This window comes from Pristis pectinata, chromosome 22 (genome assembly GCF_009764475.1).
Source record: "Pristis pectinata isolate sPriPec2 chromosome 22, sPriPec2.1.pri, whole genome shotgun sequence".
Lineage (NCBI taxonomy): Eukaryota > Metazoa > Chordata > Chondrichthyes > Rhinopristiformes > Pristidae > Pristis > Pristis pectinata.
The window spans coordinates 23472240-23478958 of NC_067426.1; the positions used below are offsets into that span (position 1 = coordinate 23472240).

Below are 6719 nucleotides of genomic sequence, written 5' to 3' on the forward strand. Positions count from 1 at the left end.
ATACCAGGCAATTGTTATCAGATTTGCGATTGAGTAAGATGTATAATACATTGCAATTCTATTTGCCTTGTTAAGTATTGTTACTCTGATTCAGGGATTCCTATCAACACTGTTGACAAAATCTGAATCATTGGCTCCTGATTTGGCTCAGTCTTCAAAGAAAGGCAGCCTTCAGCTGATCAGCAAGTGGTGTTCAGGTGAGCTACATGACTCCAACAGTGCTGCCAGAATCTGTTGAGAAGCAATACAAGGTAATGGGTCATCATAATAATCAGTGCATCTGGTCCATTCCAGCATTTCCATATGCTGTGACTGTCTCTTATTTAATATTCACTCCTGCACCTAAGTCAAAGGGGTAAAATGCATAGATATACAGAAATAAAGCATGCTATCTATGCCCCACAATTCAACACCAGCAGCCAGTGTCAATCCCATATCTACTTCACCAGGAAGCTGGGCCTGGCGTGGAGTTAAAGTTGGAACTATGGTCCATACCCATATTAATTCTAGAATATGTCACCAGAACTTCAGTACATTAATAATTATAATGTAAAAACAGAAAAGTTATGAAGACTGTGGTATTCATTCAAGTAACAATAGACAGACGGGCACTTCCAACCAGTCTGAGTGTTACCCGTTACCTGTATCAGTTGATCAGACTGAGCTCAGGGTCTTCTCACATGTGTTGGTCTTAAGTTCACACTATCAAACCAGCTCAAGACCCCTGTTTATATATTTTTATTTTAGTTCATTGTTCAATCATGCTAGCAGGCTCTGAGCCTGCATGTGTACAGTGTTTCTCAGGGTCATACCCATCATTAACAACCTTGGTCTGTTTTTCTCAGGCATTTCCTTCTCACAAAAGTTAGTTTTAAGTGTCAGAGAGGGTGGGGAACAAACGGATAGGACAAAGGGAGTATCTGAGAGGTTGGGTACCAGCTGACAACTGCATTTTAGATGGGGAAATAAAATTTCAAAAACTTCCCAGCACCTGTCCTCTGTTTGTACACACACCTTCACCACAGCAATTTTCTTTACTTGCATAACGAGTGCTCTTCCTGAGGACCCTTTTCCAACAACCCCTGAGTCAATAGTTTCTGAGTATTTGAGCCTATTTTAGAGGATTGTTGTAGCTCCGTATACAGCCAAAAAACTGAGGGGTTCAAGGAAGAAAAGACATAGTTAGACCAGCAAATCACACCTCTCTCCCTCTCTCTCTTTCTGTTCTCACTGTTTCTACGTTTCACAGAGTCTTGACTCTCTCAGGACATGCTGGGATACTGCACTTTTGGCTAATTTCTGAGATTTTTGACCCTAGACCACTTCTTACTGTACAGCCACTTGTTCAGCCCTGTTAATATAAGTTTAATTAGACACTGTTCCTGCAGGTATTGCTACCTTCCAGTTACTGGGTCAGTAGTTCATGGCTTATCCATTTCCACAGCTAAGGTCCGAGGAAGCTTGTGACTGGGGATTTTCAGAAACCCATTCACAGAGGCTGAAGGTCTAAGAAATACACAGTGGTTCACTACTCTGTTGAACTCTCCCACTGCAGAAATCTGCAAAGGACAACAGGTTGTTGAGCATGTTAGTCAAACACTGCCACCACCTGGAGGAGGGTGTGCATTGTAGATTGCCTGATTCTCCTGACTTCCACCCTGAAAAATAACTTTGGAAAACAAATAACACTGCAGATGCTGGAACTAAAACAAAAACAGAAATGCTGGAAGAATTCATTCAGTCAAAGCAGAATCTGTGGAAAGAGCCTTTCTCAGAACTGGGAGAAGAGTAGAGAGTTACAGTTTCAAAGCAGAGGGGTAGGGGAAGAGTGAGGTGGAAGACGATAGGATATGGCAGTAAGTTAGGACAGGTCAGCTGATAAAGAGCATAAGTACTAAAGAAATGGGTTGAGAAATGGACACAAGCCAATAATGCGAAACGACGAGATAGCAGTTTACCTGAAGTTGGAAAATTCAGTGGAGACACAAGAGACTGCGGGTGCTGGAATCTGAAACCAAAAAACAAACTGCTGCAGGAACTCAGTGGGTCAGGCAGCATCTGTGGGGGGAAATGGAGGGTCGACATTTCAGGTCTGCAGTCCAGATGAAGAGTCTTGACCTAAAACATTAACTGTTCATTTCCCTCCACAGACACTGCCTGACCCATTGAATTCCTCCAGCAGTTTGTTTTTTGCTTTGAAAATTCAATGTTCATTTTGGAATGTTCCATCTTTACCTTAGAGCTGAACACCCCTGAGCACCACAGAACCATAATTCTCCACAGATCAAACATTCTCCACAGATTGATTATTGGTAAAGTCAAGATTTGTTACAAATGCAAAAGTTTATTTGCATTTTTAACAAATCTTGACTTTACCAAGTAATTATGTAATATTCCAGGGACCCAAGCAGCTTTTTCAGGCTGCTTTTGTTTATTTTCTTGATTTACAGAGGCAGACCCAAGAATTCTCTGGAATAATGTAAATAGCAATGATCATGGGACCTTTCCATCTGCTTTAAGATTTTAAATCTGCACCCCCTGATGTCAGACAGGCAGTCATGAACCTCGGCACTTAAATGTGCTGGTGGAAGTCCAGCAGTCAGCCTCCTGTGTTGTGCCACTGAGCCCCTGTGCTGCACTTCTTAAACTCCAAATGAGCTAAAGGACTGTAAAGAAACCCACTTTGAAAATGGAAATGAAAAAAATTGCCCAAAAAATTTCACTGTGGTATGAATTTCACTGCATGCCCTTGGTATAAGATATCCATCCAATCCCATGAGGGTTGCAATCAGATTGCAGAGTATGTACAATCTGACTTCCTCTAAAGGTGTTATCAGGTGATCTTCCACCAGCCCGGCTGGTGAGGACACTGCATCATAGTTCAATATTAGCAAATCCACATAGAGTTGTAGAGTAATACAACACGGATACAGGCCCTTCGGGCCAACCAATCCATGCTGACCGTGGTGCCCACCCAGCTGGTCCCAATTTCCTGCATTTGGCCCATATCCCTCTAAGTCCTGCCCCTGCATGTACCTATCCAAGTGCTTCTTAAATGATACTATTGTACCTGCCTCAACCACTTCCTCTGGCAGTTCTTTCAAAATACTCGCCACCCTCTGCATGAAAAAGTTGCCCCTTGGCTCCATTTTAAATCTTTCTCCTCTCACTCTAGACCTATGCGCCCTAGTTTTAGACTCCCCTACCCCGGGGAAAAGACTGTTACTGTCCACCTTATCTCTGCCTCTCATAATTTTAAACACTTCAACAAGGTTGACTTCATTCTCCTACGTTCCAGGGAATAAAGACCTAGCCTGGCCAACCTCTCCCTATAACTCAGACCCTCTAGTCCTGGCAACATCCTCATAAACTTTTTTCTGTACTCTTTCCAGTTTAACCACGTCTTTCCTATAGAATCAGAATCAGGTTTATTATCACTGACATATTGTTGTGAGAAATCCACATGGCTGTCACGTGACAGTAACGACACTGACCCCCGCTGACCAGAGGACAGCATTGCTCCTCTGATCGGAAGTGATACCACTGTCAATCAAGGTGCGGCTCCACCCACCTCTCAGGTGTGAGAGTACCTTTTGCATCTGAACTTGCCTGACCAGTACCCTTTGTCTCTGAACCTGCCTGACCATTGGCTGTGGTAGGAACCTTTGCCTTTGACTCCCACACCATTGGCTCATTCAAATCATAACAGTGAGGCTCCACCCAGCCTCCTAGCACCATAAAAAGGGACTGCCTCCTCTAGCCTTTCCTCTTTTGACGATCCCAGGAGTAGTGAGACAACGCTGCAGAGATCATTGGTAAGAGTGTGTCACCACATGGTCAGGGAACGTTTCACTCAGACTCAGGGAGCATTAAGGGCCAATGCTAGTGTGGGACGGGCATTGATGTGTTATATCCTGAAGTTGTACATTGTTACTGTGTGCTTGTGTGTATTAGTGTGTGTGTGTGTGTGTGTGTGTGTGTTTTACCCCTGTTGCGTTTCCCCTCTCGTGTTCGTGGTATCCTGTGCGTGAGTGAGCGTGTGTCTGTTCCCATCCATTCTGTCCCGCGTTTGCCTTTGTGATTAAACTAGTTTTGGTCCACAAAGCTCGTGTTCAGAGTCCTTGATCCTTAAGACAGTAAAGAACGATTTCACACAAAACATATGTCATGAAATTTGTTGTTTTGCAGCAGCAGTACAGTGCAAGACATAAAAATTACTATGTTACAAAATAAAATGAATAAATAAATAGTACAAAAGAAGAATAACGAGGTAGTGTTTATGGGTTCATGGACCATTCAGAAATCCGATAGTGCAGGACCCTCTTTACATTCATAGTGTCATTAAAGTCTGTATATTTGGTGTTATTGGTTCTATATATTGGTAGTGTTTACATATTCTGTGCACAGAGCACCATTGCAACTCATGTGGCCTCCTGTGATGGTACAAACTTCGTGTATGAGCAGCTTCTACACCAGACCAAGCCCCTCAATGTCTGGTAGTGGAAGGACTCTGCAGTCCTTCCCCACAAACTCTTGGTGTTGGCTGCACGCACTCCTGCAGCCCAGAATGTGCCGGTCTTCGGCATTCACTTACGGATCTCTCATTGAACTGGAAGACCATCTTGTTTCAGGCAGACCAAAGAGCGTCTTTCACTGAGTTGATGATCTTCCAGCAGCGCTCGACATTTGTCTAGGTGAGCATCCCTGGGACCAGCCCATAGATCAGAGAATCCTCTGTTATGCATATAGTCGGGATGAAACGTGACAAGGCAGCTTGCATGCAGCTCCAGACCTTCTTTGCAAATGCACAGTCTACAAAGAGGTGGAAGACCATCCCATCCTTATTGCAGCCGTCCTGAGGTCAGTGTGCATTGGGAGTGAGATTCTGACCAATTTGTTTGGGAGGGATTGGATGATTTGAAGATTTGACTGGGAGGGCTCCTCTCACCACCAGCCAAGCAAAGTCTTGGTGCTTGTTGGTGAGTTCTGACGATGAGGGATTCTGCCAGATGATTTGGACAGTCTGCTCAGGGAACCATCACATAGGATCCATCGTGTCTTTGTCCTGCAGTGTCTGCAAGCTCTTCCGCGCTAACCACTGCCTAATGGACTTGTTGTCCAAGGTGCTGTTTTGGAAGAACTTTTGCACAAAGGATAAGTATTGCAGCAATGCCAAGCTGACTGGGACTTTGCACGGCAACAGGGCCAGGCCCATCCTTCACAGAGCTGGGGGCAGGTAGAACCCCAGCACGTAGCAACACTTGGTGCCCACGTACTTTGGTTCCAAGCACATCCTGATGCAGCCACACACAAAGGTGGCCGTCAGGATGAGTGTGATGTTGGGTATGTTTTTGCCCCCATTGTCCAGGGATTTGTGCATTGCGATTCATTGGACCTGTTCCATCTTGGACACCAATTTCAGGTAATCCACACCCTGGTATTTTCCCTTACACCTGCCCACCTAGGTGTCTTCTCCTTCTGTTCACCTCTTCCCTCACCCTCCCTGACCTGGTTCCATCTGTCCATTTTCCCCTCTCCTCATTTGGTTCCACCCATCACCTAACAGCCTCTGTCCCACCCCTCACTCATACTACGATGTACTGGTAATCTTTCTTCTTACCTCTTAGTCCAGATGCAGCGTCAAAACCCAAAACATCGACTTGCACCTTTTCTGCTTGACACGCTGAGTTCTTCCAGCGCTCTGTCTTTTGTAACAAGGGTGTCCTTCTGTCACAGATTCACATACAGGAGGAGGGGAAGGGCCAGATGGCCAACTGTCCACTGGTAAGAACCACAAATGTTTAATACTAGTATCGAATGTCTTTGTTTCTAACTGTACATGATTCAATGCATTCTCTCAAAGAGATTCTCATCAGAATGTCCTGTATTGTTTTATCAAGCAAATAAAGGCTCATTGAATCAACATCTCTGGACTCAGAGTGGTACTTAATCCGCAACATAAGCATGTTAATAAACTTTAATAAATGCAATGTCTAGGCATAGCGTTTTACAGGAAGCCAGGCAGAAGTGGAATGCTTTTGTACAGGGACTACAAACCATTTTCTCATTGCTCTCAGGTTGGCAATCAGGTTTATCTTGTAAGATTCATCATGTGCTTCATTCACCATTTCATTTGATTCATTGGTTGTACTGTCAAAAGCAAGGGGAAAATTGTCTGTGACCACTCAGGCAGGCTGTATTCCACACCACATGAATTCTAAAAATGAGATGGTGTAGGTAGTTGTTTCTTACATTTATTCTCTAAATTTGGCCTGAATTTGTCCAGATAGAGCAAAACTACCAAAGGCTCCAAAAGCAGCATGACCCAAAACTCTTTTAGAAGGTTGTTAAGAGTGAATAAACACCACACAAAGAATAATATTAAACCAAAGAATATATAAATAAAAATAATATAAAATAACGTTGACTCTGTGGTGCAATCGGTCAACGCATTCGGCTGTTAACCGAAAGGTTGGTGGTTCGAGCCCACCCAGGGATGCTGACGATCCGGCAGCTTTTAGGGCAGGCAGTGTAGTGGTTAGCATAATGCTATTACAGTGCCAATGACCCGAGTTCAATTCCGGCCACTGTCTGTAAGGAGTTTGTACGTTCTCCCCGTGTCTGCGTGGGTTTCCTCCGGGTGCTCCGGTTTCCTCCCACATTCCAAAGACATACGGGTTAGGAAGTTGTGGGCCTGCTATGTTGGCGCCGGAGGCGTG

The 6719-nt window shown here is 44.4% G+C and overlaps 1 non-coding gene across 1 annotated transcript; it reads left to right on the forward strand.

The window, feature by feature from the left end:
- The first annotated feature begins 6425 nt into the window (after positions 1 to 6425).
- Positions 6426 to 6501, forward strand: trnan-guu (transfer RNA asparagine (anticodon GUU)). Its single transcript has one exon. It is a non-coding gene; the product is annotated as a tRNA-Asn (tRNA).
- Positions 6502 to 6719: the final 218 nt, after the last annotated feature.